At 38.0% G+C, this 7,788-nt stretch overlaps 2 non-coding genes across 2 annotated transcripts; one reads left to right on the top strand and one right to left on the bottom strand.

Annotated features, from left to right (window-relative positions):
* Positions 1 to 498: 498 nt before the first annotated feature.
* Positions 499 to 606, top strand: LOC112719021 (small nucleolar RNA R71). The gene has a single exon (XR_003161345.1). It is a non-coding gene; the product is annotated as a small nucleolar RNA R71 (small nucleolar RNA).
* A 6,460-nt stretch (positions 607 to 7,066) lies between these two features.
* On the bottom strand, positions 7,067 to 7,174 carry LOC112719020 (small nucleolar RNA R71). The gene has a single exon (XR_003161344.1). It is a non-coding gene; the product is annotated as a small nucleolar RNA R71 (small nucleolar RNA).
* Between the last annotated feature and the right edge of the window lie 614 nt (positions 7,175 to 7,788).

The following is a 7,788-nucleotide window of genomic DNA, read 5'->3' as shown; positions in this document are numbered from 1 at the left end:
TTGCATGAATTTTGAATTTTATAATAGTTTAATTATTTTGATGTGGTGGTAATATTTTTGTTCTCTGAATGTATGCTTAAACAGTGCATATGTATCTTGAATTTGTGGTTCATGAATGTTGGCTCTTGAAAGAATGATGAAAAAAGAGACATGTTACTGAGGATCTGAAATCATTAAAAATGATTCTTGAAGCAAGAAAAAGCTATTCAAAAAAAAAAAATCAAAAAAAAAAAGAAAAAGAAAAAGAAAAACGAAAAAAAATAGAGAATAAAGAGTGTGCTTAAGAACCCTGGACACCTCTAATTGGGGACTTTAGCAAAGCTGAGTCACGATGAAAGAAGTGTACATGAATTGGTTATTTGCAACCATTTCAATCAGTTCTTGAGCTTCAGTAGGCGTCTTCTTCAGATGAAGAGATCCTCCAGAAGAGCTATCCAAGGACATCTTGGACAGTTCAGAGAGACCATCATAGAAAATACCTATGATGCTCCATTCAGAAAGCATATCAGTGGGACACTTTCTGATCAATTGTTTGTATCTTTCCCAAGCTTCATAGAGGGATTCTCCTTCCTTCTGTCTGAAGGTTTGGACTTCCACTCTAAGCTTACTCAATTTTTGAGGTGGAAAGAACTTTGCCAAGAAGGCATTGACTAGCTTTTCCCAAGAGTCCAGGCTTTCTTTAGGTTGAGAGTCCAACCATATTCTAGCTCTGTCTCTTACAGCAAAAGGGAATAGCATCAGTCTATAGACCTCAGGGTCTACCCCATTAGTCTTGACTGTGTCACAGATTTGCAAGAACTCAGCTAAAAACTGATGAGGATCTTCCAATGGAAGTCCATGGAACTTGCAATTCTGTTGCATTAGAGAAACTAATTGAGGCTTAAGCTCAAAGTTGTTTGCTCCAATGGCAGGGATAGAGATGCTTCTCCCATAGAAATCGGGAGTAGGTGCAGTAAAGTCACCAAGCACCTTCCTTGCATTGTTGGCATTGTTGTTGTTTTCGGCTGCCATGTTTTCTTCTTCCTTGAAGAATTCGTTCAGGTGCTCTAAAGAGAGTTGTGCTTTGGCTTCTCTTAGCTTTCTCTTCAAGGTCCTTTCAGGTTCAGGATCAGCCTCAACAAGAATGCCTTTGTCTTTGCTCCTGCTCATAAGAAAGAGAAGGGAACAAGAAAATGTGGAATCCTCTATGTCACAGTATAGAGATTCCTTTAGGTGTCAGAGGAAAAGAAGAATAGAAGACAGAAGTGGAAAATTCGAACTTAACAAAGGAGATGGAGTTCGAATTTTGCATTAAGGGATAGTGTTAGTCCATAAATAGAAGGATGTGAGAAGGAGGGAAGTCATTTTCGAAAATTAAGTAAAAAGATTTTAAAAACATTTTGAAAAACACTAATTAATTTTCGAAAACCAAGAGTGGGAAAGAAATCAAGTAATTTTTGAAAAAGATTTTTAAATTAGAAATCAAAAAGATTTGATTGAAAACTATTTTGAAAAAGATGTGGTTAAAAAGATTTGATTGAAAAGTTATGGTTCTAAACAGATGTGATTGAGAAGATATGATTTGAAAAGATATGATTTGAAAATAATTTTAAAAGATATGATTTGAAAACAATTTTAAAAGATATGATTTTAAAATTAATGACTTGCCTAACAAGAAAAGATATGATTCAAACATAAAACCTTCCTCAACAGAAAAGGCAAAAAATGTTCAATCAAATCATTAATTGTTAGTAAGTATCTTTGAAAAAGGAAAGAAATTGATTTTGAAAACATTTGATTGAAAAGATATGATTTGAAAAAGATTTGATTTTGAAAAACTTTGAAAACTTGAAAAAAATTGATTTTGAAAACAAAATCTTCCCCTTTTGCCATCCTGGCGTTAAACGCCCAGAATGGTGCACATTCTGGCGTTTAACGCCCAAAACTATACCCTTTTGGGCGTTAAACGCCCAGCCAGGCACCCTGGCTGGCGTTTAAACGCCAGTCTGTCTTCTTCACTGGGCATTTTTGAATGCCCAGCTTTTTCTGTGTGATTCCTCTGCAGTATGTTCTGAATCTTCAATTCTCTGTATTATTGACTTGAAAAGACACAAATAAAAATATTTTTGGATTTTTAATAATGAGGAATAATCAAAATGCAACTAAAATCAAATAACAATGCATGCAAGACACCAAACTTAGCAGTTTGTATATATGGGAAACAACAAAACACTCAAGTCAATAGAATTCAAAGATCAAAACAAGAAAATCATCAAGAACAACTTGAAGATTAATGAAGACACATGCATGAATGCAGTAAGAACAGAAACATGCAATTGACACTAAACTTAAGATGAGACTCTAGACTCAAACAAGAAATATTTTTGGATTTTATGCTTTTGTAATTTTTTTTGGTTTTTTCGAAAATTAGGTGAAAAGGAAAATAAAGGTATCAAAATTCTTAATGAGAATTCCAGGAATCATGCAATGTTAGTCTAAAGCTTTAGTCTAAAGGAATTAGACATAGCTAGCTAAGCTTCAGCAGGACATTGCATTCAAGAGCTAAATTGATGATGATCAATCAGCTTTGGTGATGATAAGAACATCACCTTGAAACACTAGAATTCATTCTTAAGAACTCTGAAAAAAATACCTAATCTAAGCAACAAGATGAACCGTCAGTTGTCCATACACAAGAACAATCCCCGGCAACGGCGCCAAAAACTTGGTGCTGTTGCCGGCTTTTGGCACTAATGTTACCGAAAGCTTGCTCAAAACTAGAACAATCCCCGGCAACGGCGCCAAAAACTTGGTGCACGAAATTGTGATCACTACAACTTCGCACAACTGACCAGCAAGTGCACTGGGTCGTCCAAGTAATACCTTACGTGAGTAAGGGTCGATCCCACGGAGATTGGTGGTATGAAGCAAGCTATGGTCACCTTGTAAATCTCAGTCAGGCAGACTCAAATGGGTATAGTGATAAACGAATAAAGCATAAAGATAAAGATAGAGATACTTATGTATATCATTGGTGAGAGCTTTAGATAAGCGAATGAAGATGCCTTCCCTTCCGTCTCTCTGCTTTCCTACTGTCTTCATCCAATCCTTCCTACTCCTTTCCATGGCAAGCTTGTGTAGGGTTTCACCGTTGTCAATGGCTACCTCCCATCCTCTCATTGGAACGATTCCTAATGCCCTGTCACGGCACGGCATTCCATCTGTCGGTTCTCAATCAGACCGGAGTAGAATCCAGTGATTCTTTTGGCGTCTGTCACTAACGCCCCGCCCTCAGGAGTTTGAAGCACGTCACAGTCATTCAATCATTGAATCCTACTCAGAATACCACAGACAAGGTTTAGAACTTCCGGATTCTCTTGAATGCCGCCATCAGTTCTTGCCTATACCACAAGGATTCCGGTTAAAGAATCCAAGAGATATTCACTAGAGCCTTGGTTGCTTGTAGAACAAAGGTGGTTGTCAGTCACCTTGTTCATGGGTGAGAATGATGATGAGTGTCACAGATCATCACATTCATCAAGTTGAAGAACAAGTGATATCTTGGAACAAGAACAAGTGGAATTGAATAGAAGAACAAATAGTAATTGCATTAATACTCGAGGTACAGCAGAGCTCCACACCTTAATCTATGGTGTGTAGAAACTCCACCGTTGAAAATACATAAGAACAAAAGTGATCATTGGTTTCAGCCCCAGAGAGGGAACCAGAAGAACCAAGATCTAATCTTTGGACATCTAGTTCTTAGATCAGATCTTGGTTCTTCTGGTTCCCTCTCTGGGGCCGAAACCAATGATCACTTTTGTTCTTATGTATTTTCAACGGTGGAGTTTCTACACACCATAGATTAAGGTGTGGAGCTCTGCTGTACCTCGAGTATTAATGCAATTACTATTTGTTCTTCTATTCAATTCCACTTGTTCTTGTTCCAAGATATCACTTGTTCTTCAACTTGATGAATGTGATGATCTGTGACACTCATCATCATTCTCACCCATGAACAAGGTGACTGACAACCACCTTTGTTCTACAAGCAACCAAGGCTCTAGTGAATATCTCTTGGATTCTTTAACCGGAATCCTTGTGGTATAGGCAAGAACTGATGGCGGCATTCAAGAGAATCCGGAAGGTCTAAACCTTGTCTGTGGTATTCTGAGTAGGATTCAATGATTGAATGACTGTGACGTGCTTCAAACTCCTGAGGGCGGGGCGTTAGTGACAGACGCCAAAAGAATCACTGGATTCTACTCCGGTCTGATTGAGAACCGACAGATGGAATGCCGTGCCGTGACAGGGCATTAGGAATCGTTCCAATGAGAGGATGGGAGGTAGCCATTGACAACGGTGAAACCCTACACAAGCTTGCCATGGAAAGGAGTAGGAAGGATTGGATGAAGATAGTAGGAAAGCAAAGAGACGGAAGGGAAGGCATCTTCATTCGCTTATCTGAAGCTCTCACCAATGATATACATAAGTATCTCTATCTTTATCTTTATGCTTTATTCGTTTATCACTATACCCATTTGAGTCTGCCTGACTGAGATTTACAAGGTGACCATAGCTTGCTTCATACCACCAATCTCCGTGGGATCGACCCTTACTCACGTAAGGTATTACTTGGACGACCCAGTGCACTTGCTGGTCAGTTGTGCGAAGTTGTAGTGATCACAATTTCGTTTGCGAACTTTTTGGAACCAAGGTTTTGGCGCCGTTGCCGGGGATTGTTCAAGTTTTGAGCAAGCTTTCTGTCCGGTAACATTAGTGCCAAAAGCCGGCAACGCCACCAAGTTTTGGCGCCGTTGCCGGGGATTGTTCAAGTTTTGAGCAAGCTTTTGGTAACATCAGTGCCAAGATCCGGCAACAACATCAAGTTTTTGGTGTTATTGCCCGGGATTGTTTAGGCTGGACAACTGACGGTTCATCTTGTTGCTTAGATTAGGTATTTATTTTTTTTCGAAATTCTTGAAGATGAGTTCTAGAGTTTCATGATGATTTGTTGAAATCTGGCTGGCTGAGAAGCCATGTCTAATCTCATTGGACCGAGGTTTCAACTCATCATCACAAGAGCTTGTTGATTTTTCATCAATCTTGCTTTTGGAGCAGTGATCTGCTAAGGCTTGGCTGGCCTCTGGCCATGTCTAGTGTTTTGGACCGAAGCTTTCTTTGAAAGCTTGGCTGGCTGTGAAGCCATGTCTAATTCCTGGACCGGAGTCTTAGACTAACATTACACTAATTCCTGGAATTCTCATTAAGAATTTTGATATCTTTTTTTTCACTTAATTTTCGAAAAACACAAAAAAATTTACAAAATCATAAAATCCAAAAATATTTCTTGTTTGAGTCTAGTGTCTCATCATAAGTTTGGTGTCAATTGCATGCATTCATATGTCTAAGTGATCTTCAAGATGTTCTTGATGATTTACTTGCTCTGATCTTTGAATTCAATTTGACTTGATTGTTTTGTGTGTCTCATATGCATTTTCGTTTTGTTAGTGTCAGTAGTATACAAACTGCTAAGTTTGGTGTCTTGCATGCATTGTCATTTGATTCTAGTTGCATTTTGAATTGTCCTTATCATTAAAAATCCAAAAATATTTTTATTTTGTGTCTTTTCAAGTCAATAATACAGAGAATTGAAGATTCAGAACATACAGCAGAGGAATTGCACAGAAAAAGCTGGGCGTTCAAAACGCCCAGTGAAGAAGGACAGACTGGCGTTTAAACGCCAGCCAGGGTACCTGGTTGGGCGTTTAACGCCCAAAAGGGTAGCATTTTGGGCGTTAAACGCCAGAATGGATACCATTCTGGGCGTTTAACGCCAGGATGGCTAGAAGGGAAGATTTTGTTTTCAAATCAATTTTTTTTTTAAAGTTTTCAAAATCTTTTCAAAATCAAATCTTTTTCAAATCAATTTTTCAATCAAATCTTTTTCAAAACCAATTTCTTTCCATTTTTAAAGATACTTACTATCAATCAATGATTTGATTCAACATTTCAAGTATGTTGCCTTTTCTGTTGAGAAAGGTTTAATGTTTGAATCATATCTTTTCTTGTTAGTCAAGTTTTTAATTTTCAAATCAAATCTTTTTAAAATGTTTTCAAATCATACTTTTTAAAATGTTTTTCAAATCATATTTTCTCAATCACATTTTTTTTAATCAATCATATCTTCTTAACCACATCTTTTTCAAAATAGTTTTCAATCAAATCTTTTTGACTTCTAATTTCAAAATCTTTTTCAAAAATCACTTGATTTCTTTTCCATTTTCATTTTCGAAAATTAAGTAATGTTTTTCAAAAATGTTTTCAAAATTTTTCACTTAATTTTCGAAAATGACTTCCCTCCTTCTCACATCCTTCTATTTATGGACTAACACTATCCTTTAATGCAAAATTCGAACTCCATTCTCACTGATAAGTTCAAATTTTCTACCTCTGTCTTCCATTTTTCTTCCTCTGACACCTCAAGGAATCTCTATACTGTGACATAGAGGATTCCATATTTTCTTGTTCTCTTCTCTTTCTTATGAGCAGGAGCAAAGACAAAGGCATTCTTGTTGAGGCTGATCCTGAACCTGAAAGGACCTTAAAGAGAAAGCTAAGAGAAGCCAAGGCACAACTCTCTTTAGAGCACTTGAACGAACTCTTCAAGGAAGAGGAACATATTGCAGCCGAAAACAACAACAATGCCAACAATGCAAGGAAGGTGCTGGGTGACTTTACTGCACCTACTCCCGACTTCTATGGGAGAAGCATCTCTATCCCTGCCATTGGAGCAAACAACTTTGAGCTTAAGCCTCAATTAGTTTCTCTAATGCAACAGAATTGCAAGTTCCATGGACTTCCATTGGAAGATCCTCATCAGTTTTTAGCTGAGTTCTTGCAAATCTGTGACACAGTCAAGACTAATGGGGTTGACCCTGAGGTCTACAGACTGATGCTATTCCCTTTTGCTGTAAGAGACAGAGCTAGAACATGGTTGGACTCTCAACCTAAAGAAAGCCTGGACTCTTGGGAAAAGCTAGTCAATGCCTTCTTGGCAAAGTTCTTTCCACCTCAAAAATTGAGTAAGCTTAGAGTGGAAGTCCAAACCTTCAGACAGAAGGAAGGAGAATCCCTCTATGAAGCTTGGGAAAGATACAAACAATTGATCAGAAAGTGTCCCACTGATATGCTTTCTGAATGGAGCATCATAGGTATTTTCTATGATGGTCTCTCTGAACTGTCCAAGATGTCTTTGGATAGCTCTTCTGGAGGATCTCTTCATCTGAAGAAGACGCCTACTGAAGCTCAAGAACTGATTGAAATGGTTGCAAATAACCAATTCATGTACACTTCTGAAAGAAATCCTGTGAACAATGGGACTAGTCAGAAGAAAGGAGTTCTTGAGATTGACACTCTGAATGCCATATTGGCTCAGAATAAAATATTGACTCAACAAGTCAATATGATTTCTCAAAGTCTGTCTGGGATGCAAAATGCACCAAGCAGTACTAAGGAAGCTTCATCTGAGGAAGAAGCTTATGATCCTGAGAACCCTTCAATAGAAGAGGTGAATTACATGGGAGAACCCTATGGAAACACCTACAATCCTTCATGGAGGAATCATCCAAATCTTTCATGGAAGGATCAACAGAGACCCCAACAAGGTTTCAATAACAATAATGGTGGAAGAAACAGGTTTAGCAATAGCAAGCCTTTTCCATCATCTTCTCAGCAACAGACAGAGAGTTCCAAGCAGAATAATTCTGACTTGGCAACCATGGTCTCTGATCTAATCAAAACCACTCA

The sequence above is a fragment of the Arachis hypogaea genome, chromosome 10 (assembly GCF_003086295.3).
Source record: "Arachis hypogaea cultivar Tifrunner chromosome 10, arahy.Tifrunner.gnm2.J5K5, whole genome shotgun sequence".
Classification (NCBI taxonomy): Eukaryota; Viridiplantae; Streptophyta; class Magnoliopsida; order Fabales; family Fabaceae; genus Arachis; species Arachis hypogaea.
Note: the sequence above shows the minus strand (reverse complement) of the source record. Positions and strands in the feature narration are given on the sequence as shown.